Source organism: Sinocyclocheilus grahami, unplaced genomic scaffold (genome assembly GCF_001515645.1).
Source record: "Sinocyclocheilus grahami isolate Dianchi unplaced genomic scaffold, SAMN03320097.WGS_v1.1 scaffold1257.1, whole genome shotgun sequence".
Taxonomy (NCBI): Eukaryota; Metazoa; Chordata; class Actinopteri; order Cypriniformes; family Cyprinidae; genus Sinocyclocheilus; species Sinocyclocheilus grahami.
This window is the reverse complement of record NW_015506436.1, coordinates 135,485-152,955: the sequence shown is the minus strand read 5'-3', so window position 1 is coordinate 152,955 and position 17,471 is coordinate 135,485. Positions and strand designations below refer to the sequence as shown.

Below are 17,471 nucleotides of genomic sequence, written 5' to 3'. Positions count from 1 at the left end.
ATCTCCTCCCTTCCCTCATGTTATGCTGTATTTCTTCTAAAAATTCCCTGTCCTCCTGTCCTGTCTACCCCCTTGTCATATTGTATGTATGGACAGGTGGATGGCTAATTTCGCTGGTACCTGTGATCAGTGACAATAAAGGACCAGAGAGAGTGGCTAACATTATTTGGAAATTGAAACAATCAAATTTCAATGCAGAATTCAGAAGCTCTGAATTTGCACCTAATCTTGCTCCTTGAAAAAACTAGAAAATATCTGCATGGAAGTATTTTGATCCAGATCTCATCTCATACTCGCATTCTGAGGCTGGTTACCGGTTACAGCAACAGGACCAAATTTACATCACAATTGTAAAACTTCCTTCCTTTGTTTGGAGCATGACTGTATTTACACAAAGCCACGGTCGAATGCAGCCACACAGCACTATTTGATCTTTTAAATTTACTTGAAAAATAATGAAAGGGGAATGTAAAATACTAAACATCAGACCAAATTACCAGATGTCTTTATGTGCCACAGAGATCTGCATGTGTGAACAACACCATAAAACAACATTTGCCAAACAGACAACACCGAAACAGGTGAACACATTTCTGCCCACAGATATGACTGTAATGAGAGCAACTGCAACTAAAGCCATGGACATTGGTCCATTGGATACAAGGAATTCAGGATTTCCATTCTAGAAGAATACTAAATCATGTTCTAAGTCACTTCTTAGAATAAGTGACTTGCTTTGTAAGATTCCTGAATGAACAGTGTGATTATTATATATACCTACACAATGATTGTGATTATTATTATTATTATTGTAATTATATGGCTTGTTTATTGATGCATACCTCTACATTAATGTTCAAGTTATACTGACATCTTGCTGCATTTCCTTTGACTCATTCAGAACAAGAATACCTAAATTAATGCTGACATGGGACCACTTTACCATATATGATCTTGAAAGATATTTAACTCCAGATGTACCACTCGCACTTGCTGACATGAATTCATCGGGTTTCTCTTTTGTTTCATTGTTCTTGTTAACTTATGACTTTTCTATATTACTCCATGGGTGACAACGTTAAGTTGATCAGAATTCAGTCATTGAATGGCCATTAAGATGCTTTTCAGGTGTCTCACACAAAGCAGTGTGTAAGCAAGGAGAACCCCTTAACCTATTGAAGTCTGTCCAGATAACCGCACCGCCGGAGGTGATAGGATTCATGAAGATGGGTCAGACTATCGTCCTAGGAAAGGTGCCACAAGGAGCAGAGGTTTCTCCATAAAAGAATGACACGTAAACTGAACAAGACATAAAGGCCCAGACTGACTCACTGAACTGTGCTCACATGCTGAGCTCAACCACAGGTAGAAACTCTGGAGACATTCATCCACCTGCCAAACTCAAGCAACACACACCTGCTGAGACTGAATGTTCTGCATATGAAAACAGCCCTCAGAAAGTTTCTACAGCTGCAAACATCACAAAGGAGTTAACATATCAAGGATAGACCATCACTGAGCAAGTGATCCCATCGGATTCACCTATATGTGACCCATTGCGGTCAAATGGGCGACTGTAAGGATAAAAGATCCTAGCTGAACTGGTGCATTTAATATAAATTGTAACCTCATTGAGGAACTCAATGCGAGGGTTAATTAAGTGATTGATGGTTGTTCAGGTCTATCAACAAACTTGGGATTTCACATTTTCATTCTCTTAAACTAATTATTTCCTCACTTTCTCTCTTTCTGCAACTTGTGTGAATGCATGTTTATGTGTTAGATTAGTTTATATGTCTTAGATTTATCCAATAAAGCCTTATTCATATTGAAAAGAGAAGTATCTTGTGTTTTGTGCTCACAAGTTAATGTCTTAAACTGCCGGTCTTGTTACTGTGCTAATAAATAGTGTTTTCACTATATTTTGGATATTAATATCCATTGCAGAGTTGATGTTGTAGACTTATAATTGTATAATAAATAAAAAGAAAACAAATAGATAGAATGCAAAAAGATAAGAGAAGCAAGTGTTAGTTTTTTTCTTTAAAGAAAACAAGCAGTTAGTAAATAAATAGTGCAAGTCTAAAAGGGGTAAGTTTAAAAAATAATAAAGAACAGAATTAGAATAGAGAGTGTTAGAATTAGAGGGTCAAATAAAGATGGAAGAGATGTGTTTTTAGCCGATTCTTGAAGATGGTTAAGGACTCAGGTGCTCAGATTGAGTTGTGCAGGTCATTCCACCAGGAGGGAACAGTTAAAGAAAAAGTCTGTGAAAGTGATTTTGTGTCTCTTTGGGATGGCACAATAAAACACTGTTTACTTGCAGAACGCAAGCTTCTAGAGGCACATAACTCTGAAGTAATGAATTTAGGTAAAGAGGTGCAGAGCCAGTGGTGGTTTAGTAGGCAAACATTAATGCCTTGAATCCAGTGCAAACTGATAAACAGAGGTGTGACGTGCATTCTTTTCGGCTTGTTAAAAATTGATTAATTGTAGAGGTTTGATAGAAGTGGCTGGAAGACCTGCCAAGAGAGCATTGCAATAGTCCAGCCTGGACAGAACAAGAGCTTGAACAAGGAGTTGTGAAGCATGTTCTGAAAGAAAGGACCTGATCTTCTTGATGTTGAATAAAGCAAATCTGCAGGACCGGGCAGTTTAACTCAAGGCAGAAACAATTAAAAATATATATTTTATTTGTGAACTTATGTTCAGCTATTCTTTTAAATAGTTAACTTTGAACTATTTTTGAATTTTAAGCATCATCAGTCATCAAAGCTTGGTAAATAACTATTGGTCACAGACACAGATATTTACTTTAAATCTACGAGGAGCGTGAATGAACACAAGAGGCAGGATTTATCGTATGAACCAATCACAGCCGAACATAACCAGTCATATCCAATCATATCGCGATGGAGGCATTGCCTCCTCACGTGACTTTCCCCCAATCATTCTCAATTACCCCCCACCAAACTCACCGCATGCTTTAGGGGGTCTGTTAAAGCTCAATGGGCTCAGGAGAGGAGAGAGAGACGTGGACTCCCGCTGTAACTTAACCTTCTGGTGTCTCTCTTGGACAATGTTTCTTTAGAAAAACAATGATTTATATGCTTTTTAATGTTATATTTTGTAATATTGGCGTTGTTTTATTTTTGTACTACAAATTTTTTTCTCATCCAATATTTTGAGGTGGCACTGCCTCCTCGGAGGAAATGTCACTGATCCATAGAAACATCCAAATCAGTCACTTCCATCTATCAGTCTTTTGCACATTATCCATTCATTGTTTCCATTTAGTAATTGTTAGTAACTCTTGTCTATCCTTTTGTTAAAACCCCTTAATTACACTTGTGTCTTCCTTGTGTTGATAATACAGTTAGAGACTTTACAAGTTAACGATATCTCTTAAATCCTACTACTTTTTATAATTGATGCAATTCTTATTTATTTCCTTGGCTGGTGCCCTATAAAATAGTGTGACCAAAACTAAATATTAATACTAATATTAAAGCCCAAAGCCATTACACGTGTGGTGCTACTTAGATCTAAAACCACCTACATTTAGTGGTGTCCTGTATTTGTTCTTACATTGAAATCACTACATTTAGTGGTGCCCTGTTGTGACAAGGAACTTCCATTTTTATTTTAATAAAATTAATGATTTGATATGAATTTATAATCGCTCAGATGAACGGTATATATTGAAGACACTATATCTATATATAATCTAACGCTGGCCACAATAAAGATGACGTTTACATTAGTCCAGTTGAGAATACCGGAAGGAGAATGATGTAATTCTTCGGCTGAAAGAGATGACGGGAGCTTGACAGAGAGAGTTTGCTTGGAAGTCTTAAGGGGCAGTCAACCTACACTTTTCATTCCATTGACTTCCATTCATGCGCATGTGAATGCATCAGACTGGAACCGCAAAGCTTGTGCAAAAAGTTTCGCATTTCGCTGTGTTCCAAAGTTCAAGCTTGGTGAACTCTGACCTGCAAATTCGCTCGCTGCAGAGCATGAAGTCATATCACGAAATTGCAACGCTCAATATGGCCGCTCTGTCGAAGGAAGCCCCGCCTTCTGAATAAAAGAGCCAATCACTAATCTGTAAAGTAATCGCGTTACTGCAGCTGCCGTTAGAAGTCCCTGTTGCTATGAAAACAGTTAGCGTTCGGAGATGTGCACTTAGGACTGCGCATGCGCACTGGCTTGTCTAGCCTGAAAAATTCGCTTTTTTTAATGCTATTTGAACAAAAGAAACAACATTTATGGGATAGTTGTTGTCAGATTTCATTGGTGATTTTAAATATGAAATTTCATCATAAGCTTGGCAAACAGTTTTGGAGAATTTGATGTTTCCCTATTCAAAGAGATAGGAGCTGCACTTGCATGCCTGGGAGGCATTTCAAAGATGGCCGCCGAGTGAAATGACTTTCCCCGAGTTCGGAAGACAGCGTTCACATCATCCAAACGTACCAAACTCTGACGTCAATCGAACCCGGGTGCACACCAAAAGTGCTAGTGTGAAAGCACCCTTAATGGGCGTATTTGTTGTTTTTCACAGCGAAAAGTTGATTGCGTCTACGATTTACTGGGCCTAACAGATTAAAGGCTGCTAGTTTGTATCTGCATCTGAAAAACTCTTTACACTGCCGTAGCTTGTGTATCAGAGAGCGAGTACAGCAGCGACTGAGTTCCCAGCCAATGTAAATGGAGACATGGAATAAAGGATAATCGATAGCGCCTGCGTCTGGAATATACTTTGTTCTGCCTTTGTTGGAGTATCAAGGAAGTGAGTTTCAGAACTTCAGAACACAGTTTTAACCATCGCAAATCGAGACTATACAGTGAATGTGAGTAATACGATGTTTTTGAGATATTGTGGAATCGTTTTCTAATGAATGCGGACGGAGTGGTGCGTAAGTAACAAATATCAAGCCTAGTTCGTAATGGAAACAGCTGACTGACTCTTTACCTTACTTCTCTTTGAAGACTTGGGCCCAATCCCAATTCTATTTTATACCCCTTCCCCTACCCCTCCGCCTACCCCTTGTCCCTTGAAACAGAGTGTCAAGGGGTAGGGGTGAAAATATTCCCCTAAGAATTGGGACACCACTACTATACCGTCACACGTCATCGTACGTCGTCTAGCTCCTACAATACACACACCTATACTGGTGTGCTGGTGTGCATTAGAGCCTTTAATTACCGTTCTATATTAATGTGCTGCTTACTGACACACACACACACACACACACATTTCAGAGATCGCACAGCTCACACATCCAGGAGCAAAGAAACTTGTCAACGCTGCCCCACGGCTTTTATTAAAAACAGTTTAAATACTGAATCACTACATTATATTTTCCAGCAACGAGAGGATAAAATCGCTGTTTTTGAAGTAAACTCACTCTAAAAAGAGAAACGCACAGACGCACACATGCAACTTTCATCTCTGTCTCTCTCTCTTGAATTGGCAATATTTAAGAAAAGGGTTTAGCGATTTCGAATTATTGGGGGGACTAGCCCCCTCAGTGTCTACGGTGGTTATCGTCCTGATCAGACATGAAAATATGTTGTGGCACTATCGTGCAGTCTGTAATGATATGACGTTAGTTAGCAAACTTTAGCGATTTTATGCTAACATTTCTTTGAGTAACATGACCGTAAATATGAACTCACGATTGAATGTAACAAAACAAATGATTACTTTTCGTTAAAACCTTTATTAATGCCAAAAATGCTTACATTTATGAGTCTTTGTGTTAGCTCGGGCAGCCATGTTGCTGCTGAAGCCGGTTTACGCTGAGATAATTCATACCCCTTCGTTTGAAGTGTGGTCCCGAAAATTCTTTGTTTGAAGGGCTATCTGGCCCTTCCCCTTACCCCTACTCCTCCAACCAAAAGAGAATTGAGACACCCCTACCCCTTCACGTGAACGCGCAAAACGGAGGGGTAGGGGAAAGGGGAAGGGCTAAGGGGTAGAATTGGGATTGGGCCTTGGTCTATTGAAATAGTGTTGATGTGGGATTTCTTATTAAGTGTTATGTTGATGCTATGCAAATGTTTCTTCACTGTATGATACTCTCAATTAACTGTGATTTGGTGGTGAGCTGGAAATACACACAAATACTGTAAATGCACTGTGAAGAAGCTTCAAGTCTTGAGTTTTGGTTATATTGGTTTTCTTGATGCTTGCAAAATTTAAATAGTCATGTTATGTGACCAAAATTGGAGACATAATGTGTGCATGTATCCTTTGTTCACTTTCCTTCCGACTTGACTTGACCAAATGATGACTCTTTAAACAAAACAAAACTTAATGTATTTTTATTTAAAAGTAAAGTGTTACACTGTGTGAGGCCAACTTAGACTGAAATTAGCCTTCTGTTCCCTTTCAGTCGGTCACTCTCGACGTCACGTTAGATGACCGACGAATTGGGATCTCGCTTAGAGAGACCAATCTACTTCGAGTGTAACTAAACGAGCCAATGCACATTGGCATGCGATTATTGCATCCAGCTGCCGCTGATCACAGCATGAGTATAATTAGGCAGCTGGTGTAGCGCATATTCAGCTTTTCGCTTCAGAGCCGATCAATTGTTTTGTTCTGCTCCTGACTACTGCTTCGGAGAAACTCAATGAGTTCAGCACGCTGCACGTGCAGCTGCTGCCTCCACCCGGCCACCGGCGGCAGTGCCTCAGTCTACTCGTCGCCGAGGGCGGCCCCCTGCTGCCACTCCCGCTCAGTAAACACAGCAGCCTCCAGCAAAGCTGCGCCGTGGAGCCGGTCGCAAGCAAACCTGGTGGCAAGCTGAAGAGCAAGAGGCCCTGAGACGGGCAACCCAGAAATGGAGGGAGCTGCTCTTCGGGAGATGGTGAACGCACCACTCCCTCCCCCGGAGGAGGGCTGGGCGGAGAATCTTTTATTTCTTTTTTCCCCACCACTGACTTCACAGACAGTGATACCCAAAACCTCTACAAAAGAGCAGTTTCTTCTATCTCTGGGTCCCCAGAAGGGAAGTGGAGTTGTGGACGAGCCAGTCTTGGATCACACTCACCCTCCTCTCTCGCCAGTGAGCAGCTGTGGGTGGTTCAAAAGTGTGATCAAACGTACTACTCAAGCACCCTCTGCCCGAACGCAGATAAGTGTTGCGCACACGCTGACCACGCTTCGGACCGGCAACGAGATGCCCGGGCCGGGTCCCTGCATTTCCCCTTGCTGCCCCACCACGGGTACATCGGTGGTTCCGTTGGTGCCACTTGTATGGTTTCTGGGAGCCTGGCTAGCGCTTCTCAGTCCGTCTCGTTGGCTCCGTCAGACCATCAGACTCCACTATGTGATTCAGTTCACCCGGCACCCTCCCAAGTTTAGGGGCATCCACTTCACTTCAGTGAAAGCAGCAGATGCCCCTGTCTTGCGTGCAGAGATCGCAGTCCTACTGGCGAAGGATGCGATAGAGCTTCGTGCCATTCACATTCCTGGTCTGCACAACCAGGCAGCCGACAAGCTGTCACGAACTGTGCTCCCGGGAGAATGGAGACTCCATCCCCAGATGGTCCAGCTGATTTGGAATAATTTTGGAGCTGCTCAGGTAGACCTGTTTGTCTCTCCAGAAACCTCTCACTGCCAGTTGTTCTACTCCCTGACCAAGGGAACTCTCGGCACGGACGCACTGGCACACAGCTGGCCGCGGAGCCTTCGCAAGTATGCATTTCCCCCAGTGAGCCTTCTTGCACAGACACTGTGTCTGTGCAAGATCAGGGAGGTCGAGGAGCAGGTCCTGCTCGTGGCGCCTTACTGGCCTACTCAGACTTGGTTCCCGGAACTGATGCTCCTTGTGACTGCCCCTCCTTGGCAGATTTCTCCGAGGAAGGATCTACTGACTCAGAGATGGGGCAGCCTGTGGCATGTGGATGGATACCCCAAGAGGTAGTTGACACCATCACTTCGGCGAGAGTACCGTCTAAGAGACACGCTTATGCCTTGAAGTGGATCCTGTTCATTGAGTGGTATTCTTCTCACCGAGAAGACCCCCAGAAATGTCCGATCAGAGTCATGCTGTCCTTTCTGCAGCAGGGGTTGGAGCGAAGTCTGTCTCCCTCCACCCTTAAAGTCTATGTGGCTGCGATTGCTGCCAACCACGACCCTGTGGAAGGGAAGTCAGTGGGGAAGTATCATCAGGTTCCTTAGGGGGGCGAGAAGGCTAAATCCTCAACGGCCCCCCTCTATACCCTCTTGGGACCTGTCTCTAGTGCTCAGAGCACTACAGCAGGGCCCATTTGAGCGTTTGCAGACAGTTGAGCTGAAGATTCTGTCAATGAAAACTCTGCTCCTGCTTGCATTGGCCTCCATCAAGAGGGTAGGGGACCTGCACGCATTTTCGGTCGACGATTCGTACCTAGAGTTTGGGCCGGCTGACTCCCAGGTAATCCTGAGGCCCCGGCCCGGCTATGTGCCCAAGGTTTCCACTACTCCCTTCAGGAATGAGGTGGTGAGCCTGCAAGTGCTGCCCCCGGAGGAGGCAGACCCAGCCCTAGCTTTGCTTTGTCCCGTACGAGCATTGAGATGCTACGTAGACTGGACACAAAGCTTCAGGACCTCAGACCAGCTCTTTGTCTGTCACGGAGGCCGGCAGAAGGGGAATGCCATCTCCAAGCAGAGGATGGCCCACTGGATAGTGGATGTGATCACCCTGGCTTATCAGGCACAGGGTGTGCCCTGCCCGATCAGGTTGCGAGCTCACTCTACTAGAAGTGTTGCATCCTCCTGGGCGCTGGCTCGGGGCGCCTCGCTGATGGATATTTGTAGAGCTGTGGGCTGGGCGACCCCCAACACGTTCGCTAGATTCTATAGCCTTCGTCTGGAGCCGATGTCCTCCTGTGTTCTCACCTCAAACAGATAGAAGCACTGAGAGGCCCCGGCTTCAGGTCGGCTTGCTAAAACTGCTCCAGAGTGTCCATATCGTAGACCCTGTCGAGCTCCTCCGTCCCCTCGGCAGCCAGACGTGGCGGAGCGTCCGGCGGCAGGCCCTCACTCGATGAATCCGTGAGAACCGGTAGTGGGCTGGGTTCCATATGTAGAGACCTAAGTGGATCCCATATGTGTAAAGTCCATGGTATAGTCTCAGAGCCTGTGTTTCCCCAGCAGACTTCCTGCTGTTTTCCAAGAGGGTTACAATCACCTCTAATCTTCCATATGCACCTAAACGGTTGTCCATATGTGTAAGAGCTTCCGAAACCTTCTTCGGGAAGGATGGGGCTTCCGCAACGTTCCTGTTCCAAGTGGTATGGGTACGTTTTCCCTGTGCTATCCAGTCTTACTGAGTGGGTAGTGCCATAGCAGCAGTAGCTGGTCTTCTTGTGGTTAGCCCCGGCCTACGCCAAAAAGAAGGGGCACAGGAGGCTTCCACAGGACACTGGAAGGAGCCGTATCTGTGGCCCTTTGGTAGGGATCCCAATTCGTCGGTCATCCGACGTGACGTCGAGAGTGACAGACTGAAAGGGAACGTCTCTGTTACGTATGTAACCCTCGTTCCCTGAAGGAGAATGTCCCGTTGCCACAGCCACCGCTGAGCGGCTGGGTCACCGGCTCGGCTCCTCAGCGAAAACCTGAATATGCGCTGCACCAGCTGCCTACTTATACTCACGCTGTGATCAGCAGCAGCTGGATACAATAATTGCATGCCAATGTGCATTGGCTCGTTTAGTTACACTCGAAGTAGATTGGTCTCTCTAAGCGAGATCCCAATTCATCGGTCATCCAACGTGACGTCTCCGTTTCCTCCTTCAGGGAACGAGGGTTACATACATAAACGAGACGTTTTGTCAACACATGTCAAAGCACTGAAACTTAAAAAAAACATACAGAAGGTTATTTATTTATTTTTCTGTAACATAAAAGTTAATATGTTACTCAAAGTACCTGCATCCTGGAAAAAAATCTTTATCTCCAGATGTTTGAGGTTCATCCATGATGTTTGATCTCCACCACTGACTCTAGATGGAAGAGACAAACAATCACAAAAACTACAGTAATTAAACAGCCTTATGTCATCATAATTCATGTCTGTTTAAAATGTCTCGATCTCAAGTCAAATTCACACATCAGTGATTAAATTGCTGCAGTTCACCAGTTATTGTTGGTCACTAGTTAATGGCTTAGCAACATAGACGGTACAATTACAGACACTGATGGACTGGTTTGGTGGTTGAAATGTCCATTGATCAGTTTGAATAGGTCTGATGACTCTACTGTATAGCTGCTGCCACATACAGGTGTGCTGTTGGTGTCGTATGCCTAATGAAAAGCTCTTCTGTGGTCTCTTTCTGTTCATGCTAATGTCAGACAATTGTATTTACACTGAAAAAAATAAGTAGCTATCTATTTGGTTTCCAGTAAAAATATTGAAACATCCTAAAATATGTTTTTATAGGCAAAACTGCATAAAGTTGGCAATAACATTAAATTATTTTTAACAAATGTAATGTGACACATTTACAGCCTGTGTCTAATATTTTCTTGTAACATTAAAGTATCACATGGATGGCAATTGAATGCAGATGAGGTTATTCATAGTAAACTAGGCATTGTAAGCTCAATATCTGGATATTTCGGGGAGGAGATGGGGTGAGGTGCATATAAGCACAATCTGCTGCTGACTAGGATTTCTAAAGGGAATTTTGCACAGGTTCTGGTACGGTTTTACAAATCTGAAAACAACAGTGTGTTCTCAAAATCTGCCTTTTCTGTGTATGCACACTTTTAGAATGAAATTTTAATTGAAGTTTTATACATGAGGCCCCTGGTGTGCCAATTAGCATATTTATGGTGATTTGTGGAACGGATATAAACGCTATGCTTTTTTTAATGAGCTGGAGCAAGAAACAACATGTTGAATATAAATACAACTGGAGAATACATTACACAACATCAAGTTCAGCATTAATGATAACAGTAGCTATGTTTCCATCCACCTATTTTTATGCACATTTTAGAATATCACATTAAAAATGCTAGATGGAAAATTCTGAAATGTACTCAAATGATTATGATAAACTTATCGGTTTATCCTACAAGAAGAAATGCACCTTACTGCTCATCAAAAAAGTCATGTGATTTTGCTTCAACAGATCATGTGATAAGAAAAATGGCAGAAAGCGAGAGGTTTGTTTGGATGAACGATGAGGTCCAAACATTTTTAAATATCATATTTGAAAATGAAGTGACATCAATTCTTGATGGAAAACATCAATAAAACACGCAAATCTTTACAGAAGTTCCAGCAAAGATGATTGTTAAACGATACGACAAAACTTGGACTATTTTACAGAATAAATGAAAGATCCTTAGGCAGCGATATATGGCAGAAAAAAGAAAGCTCGGACGTAGTGAAGCAGGTGGCAACATTTCATTACTTCAATGACATGGACAGGATTCTAGGACAGCGTGCCAGTGGTCACATCCCTGTCTTCCAACATGATTAACAAACTTCAGGCTGTCAGAGTGGGTTCATGCATTGGGGTTAATGGTGTTGTATGTTGACGTGGTCTGAGCAGGACTCTGAAAGTAATCTTTCTTAAAGAAAGTTGCTTTTACCTTTACCTGAAAAATATGAACTTTATCAGCATATAGTGGGTAATTCCTGCATTTATTGTGTCCCCAAAAAGAACTGCAAAATCCATTTTGTCAAACATAAAATGAGTAGTTTTAATAAGCATGCATTACTCTAAAGTTGATGCTGTGGGCTATGAACAGGAAATCTAGTGAATGCACAAACCTGTATCTAGTAAAATAATCAGTCTGATAAGAAATTTTGTGGTCAGATTCAAAAGATAGACACATTTTAGGAACCTGTATATTGCAAGGATTTTTTTCTTTGTTTAACTTCAAGAAGAGTTGTTGTTTACGTCTTGGTGTAAAAATGCATTCTTTTTCATATTTAAATTTTCTGTAATTTTCCACACTGTATATCTTTAAATCTAAAAACTCCTGTGATAGAGTTTGTTTGTACAAAACAAAGAAAAAAGGACTTTATGATTATAAAGTGTTTACTGAAACAGTTTTTGTTTATCTTTTAGACAGGTGTAATAGCTCAAGACAATCCATAGCATCATCTACACAAACCCTCCGGAGGTCTTCCTTTAGGAAATCGGAAGGTTGTAAGAGTAGGTCTAGTCCAGAGATGTTTTTTTCAGCACTACATGGAGCAGGCAGAAAAGGAAGAACAAATCCTACAAACCATGACCAACATGATAGCGCAGGTGGTGTAATGTGTGCATGTGCTGAAGCAATATAACAGCATGCAGGGCTTATGAAATGATGGCACACAAACAGGACGGCGCCTATGGCACTGTGCAGAGTCACTCCTTTTATCCATACGTGCCACACATCCCTTTTCATCCACCACCTACTCCTTTTTCTTCTACTACTGCTTACACCCAAACAGTCCAGAACCCTGCTACATCTACTGAAAGTGAAACCAGTGATGAATCTTGTAATTCATCCACAACATACTTTAATTCAGAATGAATATGTTACAAATTGTTCTGTTCTGATCAAGGTTTGTTGGTTTATTGAAGTTTCTCAGTGACATTACAATACAATACAGTGTAAAAGAAAAAGGCCTTTCTTCTTCTTTTTGTTCAGGGCCAAGAAAAGTAATACTTTACTTGTTTATTTCTATTATTGTTCAATTTTAAAATCAACTGCGGGTGGCAGATCCTTTTCCTATTTAGCGCCCAAACTCTGGGCAGACACACTCTTGCAGTTTAAATCTAGACTAAAGACCCATCTCTTTAACCTGGCTTATAACACACTAATACGCTTCTAATATTCAAATCCGTTAAAGGATTGTTAGGCTGCATTAATTAGGTCAACCGGAACCGGGAACACTTCTCATAACACCCGATGTACTTGCTACATCGCTAGAAGAACAGCATCTACGCTAATATTAGTCTGTTTCTCTCTTATTCCGAGGTCACCGTAGCCACCAGATCCAGTCTGTATCCAGATCAGATGATCACTGCAGTCACCCAAATCCAGTACGTATTCAGACCAGATGGTGGATCAGCACCTAGAAAGGACCTCTACAGCCCTGAAACCTGAAAGACAGCGGAGACCAGGACAACTAGATGAGCCCCAGATACAGATCCCCTGTAAAGACCTTGTCTCCTAGACGGCCACCGGGACAAGACCACAGGAACCAGATGAGTCCTCTGCACAATCTGACTTTGCTGCAGCCTGGAACTGAACTGCTGGTTTCGTCTGGTCAGAAGAGAACTGGCCCCCCGACTGAGCCTGGTTTCTCCCAAGGTTTTTTCTCCATTCTGTCACCGATGGAGTTTTGGTTCCTTGCCGCTGTCGCCTCTGGCTTGCTTAGTTGGGGACACTTGACTGATTGCACAGACACTATTGCAAGAGAGCTGAACTGGATGATGATATCACTGAATCATCAATGAACTGACTTTAGCTGAAAAATGACTCTGCTGTTGTCTTCTTGCATTATTGACAAACTATTTTCCTGTTTGATACTATAAAGCTGCTTTCACACAATCAGTATTGTATAAAGTGCTATATAAATAAAGGTAACTTGACTTGACTCAGGTGAAGGGTGAATGCTGGGTGGTGTAGTTGCATTCATCTCTCTCTAATTTTATGTACTTGCTCATCATGTGTGCACGAATGGCCCAACACACAGAATACACACAACGGTGAACTGTGGTTTTGCTCAGGCCAAATATCTCCCCCACAAACCCTATATTCAGCACATGTGGGCAACTTATACAGCGCAATGGCAATGCGTTTTTCTGACGGATGACATAACAGGACTAACCAGGGGACCGATCTCATCGCACAGCACCTGAAATCTTTTTTGTCATTCTGAAATGCCTTTTCCAACGTGTCATCAAAGTGGTTTGGTATAATTAGCGCCCAGAACATCTTACACGACTGCATTCCCAAACAGCAGGTTTCTGTCTCCAAACGCAAGATGACATGACCTTGTTTATTGTGTTTCGTCTGTGTGCTCTGAGATGCAAGAAATTTATTATTGACAAAAAAGGTTCTCTAGGACCGAACTTGCCTACCCCTGACCTAGACTCACTGGATGAAAATGGTGATTTATTCGCAAATATTTTAAGTGATATTCTAGTTTTCTAGTTCAACTTTGGATGGAAACATAGCTACTGCTATATTAGAGTCATTTCAACAGAAGAAATGTAGTCCTACACTTCATGTTACATGTCAGTGTCACACTGCTGTTAGATGAATAACATACAGTCTTTAATAGTAATCCACAGGAAAACAGACAGGGATTCCAGGAGGAAGGCAAACCAACGACGTGTTCAGATAAACAATAACCGGTAAGGTAGGGTGACCATACGTGCCATTTTCCCAGGACACGTCCTGGCCAGGATTTGTTTTGGCTTTGTTTTCATGCTTGCTGAAGGTTATGATCGAAAAGTAGTTTGACCAATAACATGCAAGCATTGTACATAATGGACCAATCATGGCGTGTGAGAAGGTGGGATCTACGGTCAAAGCCATGCAATTATGCTACATATTAGGTGTGTTTGACTTAAAAGCAGTGCGGCTCAGACCGATCAGTGTTTGACATCAAAGTACCTCGAGAGCGTTTCGAAAGCATAACTGTCTGTATGGTACTTAGATGTCATACTCCGATCGGTCTGCACACGCAAACAAAGCCAAAACCCAGATATTTTAGGCAATATAGAAATCCTGGCCAGGACGCGTCCTGGGAAAATGGCACGTATGGTCACCCTAGGTAAGGACTGAATAGAAACGGGGAGTGCTTATACAAAAGCTACTAAAAGGGACTAATGACTAAATTAACAGGACACAGGTGAACAGAATGAACTAATCAAGGGAACTAAGGAAAACTAGGTCAAGAGACTGAAACAAGGCAGGAGAACAGAAAAACACTTTGACAGTCAGCTTGATCACTGAGTCATAAAATATTTTAAATATATACCAAAAATCTGAAACAGGGTTTGATGGCTGTTAGCTTTGCTTTATGCAAATGAAATTTGCATTGGAATATTAATAATTTTTTAGTGTCATCAACTACGGAAAATCCAGTGTTACAGTCTAAAACAATATTGAGTTTATCTGTTGTTAGTATTTTTACAAAATGTAGCAGATATTCATTTTGAGATATGGCAAGGTGTCTCAGTAATTAGTTGAGAAAGGAAATGCATGAGTAATATCTATGACTGAAATACATTTATTAAACACAACTTTATTACAACCCTTTAAATAACTATGGGGTTAGTTGTAACAACAGCGGACTACTTTCATTTACTCTGATCACTATATAAATTATAGTTTGAATTATATAGAACATTAGATTGAAACATGTCACAATCTTGTAATCTCTATTTGTCCATATTTAACCATGTTTCTTGAGTGCTTCGTGATTTAGTATTTTAAGCTTACTCACATTAATAAGGAAGTGCCTTTGTGCTCCACAGCCGAAGACTTTTTTTTACGTTTTCCTTTACGTACGTGTAAATTCCCACAGCAGCAAATATAAAAGACAGGTTGATGATCAGTTTTTCAAAATAAAAAAAAACCCAAATCCTTTGATCAGGTGTAAACGTTGCTTGTGAAACGATCAGCGTTCTCTTGTATTTCGTCAGCAGGGTTGTTAAACCTGTTTGGAGGGGGAAAACAATCTTCGTCCTCATGGTTTTAACGCAGTTTGCTTGTGGGAGTGACTAGAGACTGTTTTGATCAATTTAACATGCCACAAGTGTTTCAAGTCATTCAAAAATATTTTTGTATATCAACAAATGATCATATCAGTATTACTTGATATATTTTAAATCACTTGTTTTCACAAATCTGTTGCTCTAACAGTCATAACATTACGTTGCTCTTACATTTGATCATATCATCATGAAGCTTTTCGATGTTGAAACTGATGAAAAACTATTTGTGAACGACATCAACACTGCATCAAGAATAACATATCTAAGCTGCACTACAGACCTTCCTACAGATCTTATCGAGTTTGTGGCCAAGAAAATATGAGGAACACGTTGTTCTGCAATTGTAGAAGAAGAATGACTGTATAACAGATGAAATAATGAAGGGTTTTAGCGTCAGAGAGTCACAAACCCTCAGCATGTGCTAGAAAATATTTGATATCGGCTGAAAATGTATTTCATAAATTGAGCTGTTTAACTTTTTAATGTCGCATGTCACTGATTTGACTAAAAACATTTCACATCTCAATCATTACAGACAGTATCTGTTCCAGTAATAGTCTAGACACCAAATCACCATTCTCATTCATCTCGTTAATTATCATCACTTCTGTTGTCTGAAAGTTTAGCATGTTTTCATAACTGACACTTCTGAACAGTTAATGAGCAGCTCCATACCAGTACACTCATAAGATCAGAAACATTTGCTGAAGGACAAACATTGATGAATTAATGAAGAAACTGTAAATCTGGACTCAGTAAACTACTTGTTTTCTCAGAGTGTCTGTCTGATCTAGTGGCCATTTCATAATCTGTGACTCAACAGACTTGCAGACAAACCTGTTTTACACGTCACTCAAACACTGAGCCAGGAAGAGCCTGACGGTAGAAACCTCTCAAGGACAGTGTTGACTGCATCGCTCAAAAGGCCAGACGGCGAAATCTGGGCGTTCAGCAAGAAGGCCTTTTCTTTTTCTTTAATGCCGGAGCGGTTTAACCACAGATGCCTCTCTTTGGTGACCATTGCTTCACCATTTCAGGATCTGTTCCCTCACTTTACGTTATTTTGCCACTGGATCAGTTCCAAATATAGTAGCCGAATTTACAAATCTACAGAACGTAGAGTGATATCCGCAGGGTGTTTCTGGTCCTGGCTCCACTGGACTGAACAGCTTGAGAACGCATTGCATGACCCAGCATTTCAGAAGTTTCCTCAAGTCACTGGGTGATGTTAAGACAAAAAGAGAAAGAAAACTTTGTTATTGTTTAATGTTCAAATATATCTTTAAGAAGTACCATCTAGTAATACAAAAATATTCCCATGTAAAACAGGGCTGTTTATACACAGAGAAGCTAACAAGATAACAAGGTGTAGTATCTTCAATAAAGATCACGCTGCTACTTGTATCGAGTTGAAGTTAACATTTTACTTTCTGTTTGCAGCAATCACACCAAGAACACAACACTTGTAATACAACATGGACACCTAGTGGTTATCACAGGATACTACACAAGAACTAGAGACACCTGCGGAAACAAACAAACAAGAGAACCAATCAAATAGAAGGACTACAAAACTAATACACAGAAAACAGCCAATACAACATAAAAGTTCCAACAGAATAAGAAATTACTACAAAAATGTATAAACATAACTGATGACATGCCTTAATTTATAGTTCGTAATGTCAGCTACGTAACCTGACATAGTAATGCATCTTGACTACATAAATCCTTGA

The 17,471-nt window shown here is 41.6% G+C and overlaps 1 long non-coding RNA gene across 1 annotated transcript in view; it reads right to left on the bottom strand.

The window, feature by feature from the left end:
- The window catches only part of LOC107568563 (uncharacterized), a 27,632-nt gene extending 12,094 nt beyond the window's left edge, over positions 1-15,538 (bottom strand). The window contains exons 1-2 of the long non-coding RNA XR_001606776.1: positions 15,465-15,538; positions 9,929-10,002 (exon numbers count right to left, since the gene is read on the bottom strand). This is a non-coding gene — a long non-coding RNA (uncharacterized lncRNA). The remainder of the gene's footprint in view (positions 1-9,928; positions 10,003-15,464) is intronic.
- Between the last annotated feature and the right edge of the window lie 1,933 nt (positions 15,539-17,471).